An 8618-nucleotide genomic window follows, 5' to 3' on the forward strand; every position below is an offset into this window, starting at 1 on the left:
GTGTCCCTACTGCTTCTTTTCATCCCAAAGCTAACCCCTGAGTCTCCCCAGTCCATTTAGGTTGCTTCAGGAGGTGCTTAGAGACAGTTTTACACCTCCAGCCTGTGTTAACTGGCCATGCAATGGCTCCTGGCTGGTAGAACTCACAAGTTTTCCAGACAGAAAGTCCCCACACACTTCCTCCTCCCAACCATTTGTCTAATAAATACTCCATACCAAGTAGAAGAAGTCATCCAGCCACCTTCCAAGATACTGTTTCTCTATTTTCCCAATCCAAGGGTCTTGGTAAGATTGATGGGTTGCAGTGTAATAAATACTTTCCGTTGCAGAATTCACCAGGGCAAAGGGGATGCAGATCCACTAGGACAGAAATGGAAGTTGTTAACCATTTTCCCAGTGCCCTTGTTCTTGGAGAACAGATACTTAAGGTAGATGTAGAATGTTGAGTTACATAAAATTAAGCCTAGACTTAAGAGTCTTCTTTTCTCTCCCTTCCTTACTCTAAATCTACATGTTTCTGGTTCATGGCATCGTCAGGAACATGAGTCTGTATTTCAGGTTAATTGGTACTTTCTGTAGACAGATCTCTCTCCATTCAAAATGGTTCTAGACAGGTTCTGCAGACTTCACTTTTGTGCAGACCTTTTTGTGTTCACCCAGTAAGGCCAGTGGCTTGTGTGAGCACTGTCTGAAATGCATGAGGTACAAAGACTTACAAATACTGCAATGTTTCTCAGGAAATATGTTTTCCTATAGGGGAGCTGCAGGTCAAGGAAGTTATTTTTTGTCTGAGATATGCTGAAAAGAAGAGCAGCACTTTTCCCTTTAGTTAAAAAACTACCAAAGACATGCATAGGACTTGCCAGGCTGAGGGTAATGAAAACCATCTGGATGACATCGGTGTAGGCAACAGAGTAGAGGCCTCCCAGCAGAGTGTAGAGTATGACAGTACAGGCCGAGATGGTGATAGCCAAAGAGCCTCCAATATCCAAGATAACCTTCATTGTTGCTCCTGCAGACAAGGACAGCAGTCAAGTATCTTAAGACAGATTTCATATGTGCAGAATACAGGATAAATGAGGATATGTTATTCCCCTGGTGCCAGTACAACATACTGTATGAAAAGTGCAGTTTACAGAGAGTGTGTACTGTGGGAACTCGAGAGAGCCCACGATTCCTTCCTGCTCTGCTGCTTCACCTTGCTGCAGGGCCATTGCGTCTTTACATGTTCTCTCCTACAGGCGAGAGGAAGGTACAAACTCACATTGGAAGAGTTCTCTATTATAATATAATGAATATATAGCACTATTTATTTTAAGCCTGAAAACATATTTTCTAGAAATAAGAAATGCTTGTTCCTCTCACAAAAGGAGACATAAAGCACAGCTTTCCACAATTCCCAAAGGTGTACTACACTTTGTTAGTCCACATGACCTTTAACAAATATAACAGGAAAGCAAGTATTTACCCAGGGATGCCAGGATAGCTGCAAACCAGAACACCTCTCCTAGCAGTGGTGGAATGAAGAGTAAGGTACCCATCACGTTCCCATAAATTTCTTGAAGGGGGTCCATCACGGTCACATAGTTCTTTGATCTCATTGGATTTACAAAGAAGAAACCACCTATAAGAAAGAAATGACATTTTGGTAGAATTTTGCCTGGTTTATGTTCCAGGAAATAAGAGGTAAGAGCAATATGGTATATGTGTATCAGACCCACCTAGTAAATTCATACATAAGGGACCCTAGAGAATGATGCAGCCAACCAGACACTAGGGTTTAAATTCACTTGCTAATGTAGGGTTCCGTCCATTTGAGAATTCCCATCTTATAAAGGATATCGGCTTAAAGCTTATATATATAACCATCTGCTTTTGGCACATCTAGATCTTTCTGGAGTGGCTACTGGAGGCCAGAAAGTGGGGTGCCCTGTGGCAGCCCAAATGGCACAAAATACCTGTGTGACTGTAACAGGAATTTAGCTCAGAGGATACCCATATATAATCTCCTCTGCCTCCTCAAAGACCTACCAATCTGAGACATAAAGTTTCCTGAAAAGCTTCCTGTGGAAGATGCCAGTAAACAGACCAAGTCATTGAAGACTCATGTTTGGCTAAAAAGGAGGCAAAGTTTTGTCGTTGGTCATGTGATGCAACCTGTTGATAGGTGGTCCTTTTCTGATTACATTTTTCATTTTGGCAGCTTCATTGTCTCTTCCCAGAACTATATTGTTTTAATCTGCACATTGAGTGGAGTCCCACCCACCTTCATCTAAATATTGAACCTTGATGTGAAGCCATCTCATTAAAATCAAAGAATACATATTGTGTCTAACCCTGAAGCTAGCAGGACAGCTTGTCTGGGCACTACTGACCTGAGCAAAGATTGCAGGATCAGACCTGCACTTCTCATTTCATTAGTAAGAATTACTCACATAAGCAGCCCTTGCAATATATTTCCAAGCTTGATTCATATTCATGTCAGTTGGACTCTTTTCTTTGACTTGAGAATAAAGGTTATTGTTCTTTTAGGAATTCCTGTGTAAGGTCTGCACAGGTCTCCTTGCTTTCATCATCCTGTGTCCCTAGGAGAGTTATAGTACAATGTGGCCTGAAAGCAACTTTGGTCTTGGCAAGAGGGCATGAGTCTAGCAATTGTCAGAGTTAGAAATGGCAACTCAGGTGTAGAACACTGCACACTTAGCTTAGTTTCAAAAAAAGAAAAAACCAAAACAACCAAACAGCTACAAAGTGGCATAAGCTGGATGCACAACACATTCATCCTAAAATGAGACTACTCAGAAGAATGCATTTTAGTGGAAAAATCAAGATACTATTATTTCATCACTCAGAAATTCCAAGGAAAAAAATAGATACCAATACTCTCAATAGACTGTGAATTAGAGACCATGTGAGAAAAGCAATAGACACATTCTTCTAAATCCTCGGATAAGATTTTTGTCCCATAAATTACTACAAGCAGGAAAAACACTACACTAGCTCCAAGCTATCCTAACTTACGTTTCAGTTAAGAGGACAGCATTATAAATTATGCTTATTCTTGATATATGGGAAACTGAAAAAACAAAATCACATTTAAAATGTACCCTATATTCTATTACATATTTTAATATACTCCTATGATATATTTTTAAAGCTTATGTGCCTTAATCACATTAATTATTTACCAATAACAAGGGACAAGGCAAATCCCACAGGTGCCTGGACCCACAGTAATCCTTTTGAAGGCAGATAGACGAGTTCAGCTGTGCTGTTGATATATGCTCCTCCAACCCAGGTGGCTGTAATCATGGAAGATGAAAAGATCAGAATTACACCCAGGTGGCTGTAATCATGGAAGATGAAAAGATCAGAATTGAGAGACATATTCTCAACTATCACTGCAGAACACTCTGAGAACTTGAAAACATTTTTCTTCTACAAATATTTTATCACACCTCTATTTTCTTTGCAAAGTTTTCTGCCATACAGAGATGTGCTGACTATAGGTAATTGTATTAGAATCTCATTCTAAATAATTTTCCAGCTTCAAGAATGAATACTTGTGTGTGCATGGAAAAGCTCAGTGTTTAAACATTTAGAGGCAATTTGAATATAGTAATTTTTAATTAAATTTTTTTTCTCAGAGGAAGACTTTTGCTAGAGGAAACAGAATTGTCTTTGTAGAATTACCCTCCTTCAAGAGCAACAGGGTTGTCCTTCAAGACTTGAAGGGTCTAAGAAAATAGGCATTAGGGAAGACAAATGCAAACAGGCAATGCAGTCAGATAACAAACCTCCAACAATTATTTAAGTATCTTAGCCATACAAATGCCGTTGGGGGATGCCTTTACAAAAAACAGGTCAGGGAGGCAAATTTCAGATTATGCCAGGCAGCAAGGAGAGAAAAGTGAAGTTGAGGGAAACTCTCTCTTTAAGAGAGAGACCAATGCTCACCATGACTGACAATTTATTTCACACAGAACTGGAGTTTTCTGTGAGTAAAATTTTTCTGTTATGTTGGATAACAGAAACTGGTTCACAATTAAGGCCACAGTCCTCCTTAATGAAAAGTGTTGTATTCTTTTGTCACTCTTAAATTAAACTCTTAACTCTTAACTAAACTCTTAAATGAATCTCTTTAATTTAAGAGAATATACATAAACATTAGGTTCTGTTCAGTGTGAAGAGGTTTGTAAGAATCCGTCCCAAAATGATTCATGAAACCATACTCCTTTAAAGTCACACTTAGGCAAAAATCTACCTTGACATTAAAGGAGTTCACCTCCTTTGAAAGAAAAGTCACCCAGATCTATGCAATACATGTGTTTTAAGAAGAATTTTTAGAAGTCTTTTAAGATAGCTTACCTGTTGCCGTAAACAATCCAATGAAAACATGTATATTCCTGCCTCCAACCATGGCCATCTCTGTTGGGTTCCTGTTTTGCTGATCCTTTCTGCTTTTCCAAGAAGCCCAAATTCCAGTAGCTAAAGTTAATGTAAAAAATACACTCAGAGATACTAAGCCTGGTATATTTAGAGCCATTTTCTGTTGCTTAATTTTATAGAGAGGAATAATGGCACGATGGTAATGTTCTTTGATTGAGTACACAATCAGAAAAAAAATCAGTGGAAATAGTGGTGCCTTGTAAAGAAACTGCTGAGTTTTTGCAGGACTTTGCAACCAAAGAAGCAGTATGAAACAGAGCGATAAACCCAAAAGTCTGGAGAACCAGAACTTGGAAAAACACTGGCAGTTCTGCAGCCTTCCCCCTTCTCTGGTAGATATCCAATCTTATTTTTGTGAGAAGCAAAGATTAAGAGCATAGGAATTAGTGTTGATATGCCTAATGGAACACTGATGTGAGGGGCATTACCAGATTGGCTAAAAGTAGGGGAGATGTTATATTTTGTCTGATATGAAATGGTATGAAGATAATCCATATTTCTTTGGGTTCTAGGCACAAGGCTAAAGCTGCAGATAGGGCTAAGAATTTGTCTGTTTAAAAAACTAGACTAAACTCTCAGCAATGATCAAAATAAACCTAGGAAGCAGTAAAAAAGATTTACCATTGACCAGTGAAAGGAGATACATGAGATACTCAAAACAATCTTTGGAAAGTGGTAACAAAGCGAGGTGGTGTTGGACTCTTCAATGAAACTATAGGAATGATACAGATTTTTAAACTTTGTGAACCTCTCTGAAAAAAGAAATCATTCTGGGGAAAAGCCTCATACATGCATTATGGAATTAAGTTGGTTACATTTATTGTGCATTTATTGTAGAGTTGCCACACCGATATATTTTTATCTTTTTATCTCTGTCAATCTTTACCATCTCTCCATTTATGGCTCTTTATAACCAATTCTTTGTAAAATCTGCCTGTTTTAGGGCACATATATGACTTTCCTGGATACCTCTGTTCATCCCTGGAGTGGGTAGCTCATTTTTGTGGTGAAATCTCAGGTGTCCTCTTCTTAGATGCACTCTGAGTGGAAGGCCAAATCTTTAGGAAGATTTTCTGCAGTGTGACAGCTCCTACAGACAGACAGGAGTGGCTTTGCATGGAAGTGACAGTGGCACAGGCTAAGCATATCCTGTTGGCAGGACATGGTAGGAACACGCAGGCACATAGGTGATAGCTCTGAGAAGAAAAGGGGAGAAGTGCAGGAGATCTATGCTGTCTGTGACACCTCTATGTACAAGGGGAAATAGAAATTTTGGCAAGATATGCAGTGATCTGGTGGGAAGACTCCATAATTAGTGTTTAAAAAGAAGTGAAAATTAAAAAATATGAACAAGCCTGACAACCAGATGCTTACTTAACCTACCTTAGGAGAAATATTCCTTTATATTTATAATCATATGCTATTTTCACTGAGTAATGGCTTTTAAATTTGACCCAATTATTTTAAGTACAAAAAGGGACACTGCATTTTTAAGGCACATTTTCTGGGGTGGTAATTAGAAACACTCCCGCCTTAAATGAACCTGCTACAAGGCCCCAGAAACTGCAGCTCCAATGGCAGTGGCAGTGGAGCCCTTGGTTTCTCTGGTTTGCCTTCCTTGCTCAAAATGGGCGTTCCACAAACTTTTAAAACAGTGTACAACTACGAAGTTTATCTATGAACAAATGTTTTGCAGCGTATCTTGTAGGCAGGAACAGGAAGAGGTTGAAGGTGCATGTGGCTGAGGGTGAATGCATCCAGGTCTCAGCCTACTCTGCAATCAGACACTCCTGGGAGGACATGTCTGACCTTGCACCCTTCATGTGAGGGTCATCTGCAGAGAATGTCTGAACTGACCCTGGTTTTTTTCATCTCTTGGGAAAAAAACCCCACAAAATTGTCAGGCATAAAATTCTCCAGAGAAACTTAGGGGTGGAAGGCAGATGTGGTAGGACACAATGTAAATGAAAACATGACATGATGGGATGAAGGCAACTTAGAGAAAAAGGATGTGTAAGGTAATTCATCTGAATCTGGAGTGTTTTTGCTGATGTACAGTGCAAGGAGAAAGGACTGTAAAAATATAAGCTTATACCAAGAGGACCAGTTCCTCACTGAATCTGTTATTGTACTCTTTTGCCATTAAATGACTCTCAGCTAATGCATCAATTTTAAGGAAAAAAAAAAAAAAAAAGAAATCTCACCACTGGAGAGATTTTTGAGAGTTTCACTCCCTACTCATGACAGGCGGCTGCAGCTTTGGGTGCCAGCTGCTGTGCTGCTCACTTCCAGCTCCCAGAATAACCCATGGGGACAAATCTTAGGGGGAATTGACTGACCTGTTTATAGTCTTGTGAGTGGGACAGAGTGAGGCCAGGTCTCAGACTGATGAACTCAGGGTTGCTTCTAAGAGCAGTGTCACCGTACCCAGTAGATGTTTCAGAACTTGAATGCTCACATAGAGGTGGCTGGTGTCACATGCGATGCTATAAAACCTCCGAGATGTCCACTCAAGCCAAGCAGAGGTTACAGTCCCTGTTGGCGACACCTTACCCTCTTGGAATAGCAGCCAAGATACTCTGATGTACCTCCAAGGGTTTTGAGCTTGGGGGATACAAGTCCTTTCCAGTAGCTGAAGGGAATACAAGAAAGCTGAGGAGAGACTTTTTACAAGGGCATGTAGTGACAGGACAAGGAGTAATAACTTTAAACTGAAAGAAAGTAGGTTTAGATTAGATATTGCAAAGAAATTCTTTACTGTGAGGGTGGTGATGCACTGGCACAGGTTGCCCAGAGGAGTTGTGAGTGCCCCTTCCCTGGAAGTCTCAAGTCTGTGTTGGACAGGCCTCTGAGCAACCTGATCTGGTGGAAAGTGTCCCTGCCGGTGTCAGGGGCTTAGAACTAGATGATTGTAAAGTCCCTTCTAACTCAAACCATTCTGTGACTCTACAATACTCAGCTGACCTCTTAACTCTTACACTTATTAGTTGACTTTGATGGAACAGACTCTGACATGGGTTGTTGATAAGAACAGGGAAAGTAGAGAAGTTCTGTGTCCAGTGAAGTTTTCTATGTGTTGTAGAAATGATCTGCACTGTAGTGAGCACTTACAGCTTTGTAAGTCTAAGCACTCTAGTGAGATACTCAGCATTGAAGCTGAAGAAATAAAGATGGACAAAGCACTGGCCTCTGTCTCTAAGACCATGCCTTTGCTCTTCTTTTTTGGGTAAAATGTGCTTCATGATTGTTGATGGACTTTAGATGGCTCTCTCTGGTCCATGGGCTCAGGACAAAAGAGGTGATTCCAGGTGAGAGAGGTCCTACAGGGAAGGGCATTTCTGAAGGGTGGCTGTCACTCCTCTGGAAAGGGACAAGCCCAAAGAGCTGATGCTCCATAGGAGATTAAAGCACTCTGAGAGTCTGGAAAGGTTTGGGGTTTTTTGTTGGTTTTTTTTTTTTTTTATTCCCTTTGGGATTTTTAAGTTGGTTTGCACAGAAGAGTTCACCTGGGAGCAGAGGCACAGAACTGGGACTGGGGCAGTAGAGCAGAGGCCATGGCACTCTGAGGTCCGCAAGGATGAACCTTTCACTGGTTTACTTTGCTCTGCAAGCCAAAAAAATCGAGAACAATGAGTGCCGGGGCCTGAGGCATCTAAGCCATTTGCATCAAAATGAACTGACAGTTCCTCTTGAAATGAGAGGGTATGAACTAGTCTGTGGTGTCCAGCCCAGGTATTTGGATTGTGTCCTCGATCCTGACAACTGAAACACGGGGTTGTTGTTATCCAAACATTTAGATTTTTCAGATGATGTCCTTGCTCTAAAGTTTTATTCCTGTCCCAAGTTAGTCCTAATTGCAAGTGGCTGATCTCCTGCATGAGTTTCAAAGGCAGGAGAGACAGGGATAATTTGATGCAAACCCAACATATTTAAGTTCTTCAATCAGAGCCTGTGTAGTGTGATTGTGCAGTGAATTAATATCAAAATTACACAAATACTTTTGTCTTTATGTCTGGGTAATTCTTTACTATTAATTATTTAAAGTTGATAGATACAGAAAAAGATAAGATAGAGCATAGAGAATATATGAATATAGAGAAAAGTCATATATAATAACAGATATAAAAATCTGTTGTAATCCTAATTCATAACCATGATAATTTAATCTT

The 8618-nt window shown here is 40.1% G+C and overlaps 1 long non-coding RNA gene across 1 annotated transcript; it reads right to left on the reverse strand.

The window, feature by feature from the left end:
* Positions 1-234: 234 nt before the first annotated feature.
* On the reverse strand, positions 235-7875 carry LOC140683747 (uncharacterized). Its single transcript, XR_012055142.1, has 3 exons — positions 4369-7875; positions 3189-3302; positions 235-1624 (listed from the first exon to the last, which is right to left on the reverse strand). It is a non-coding gene; the product is annotated as an uncharacterized lncRNA (long non-coding RNA).
* Between the last annotated feature and the right edge of the window lie 743 nt (positions 7876-8618).

This window comes from Taeniopygia guttata, chromosome 1, assembly GCF_048771995.1.
Source record: "Taeniopygia guttata chromosome 1, bTaeGut7.mat, whole genome shotgun sequence".
In the NCBI taxonomy this organism is placed as follows: Eukaryota; Metazoa; Chordata; class Aves; order Passeriformes; family Estrildidae; genus Taeniopygia; species Taeniopygia guttata.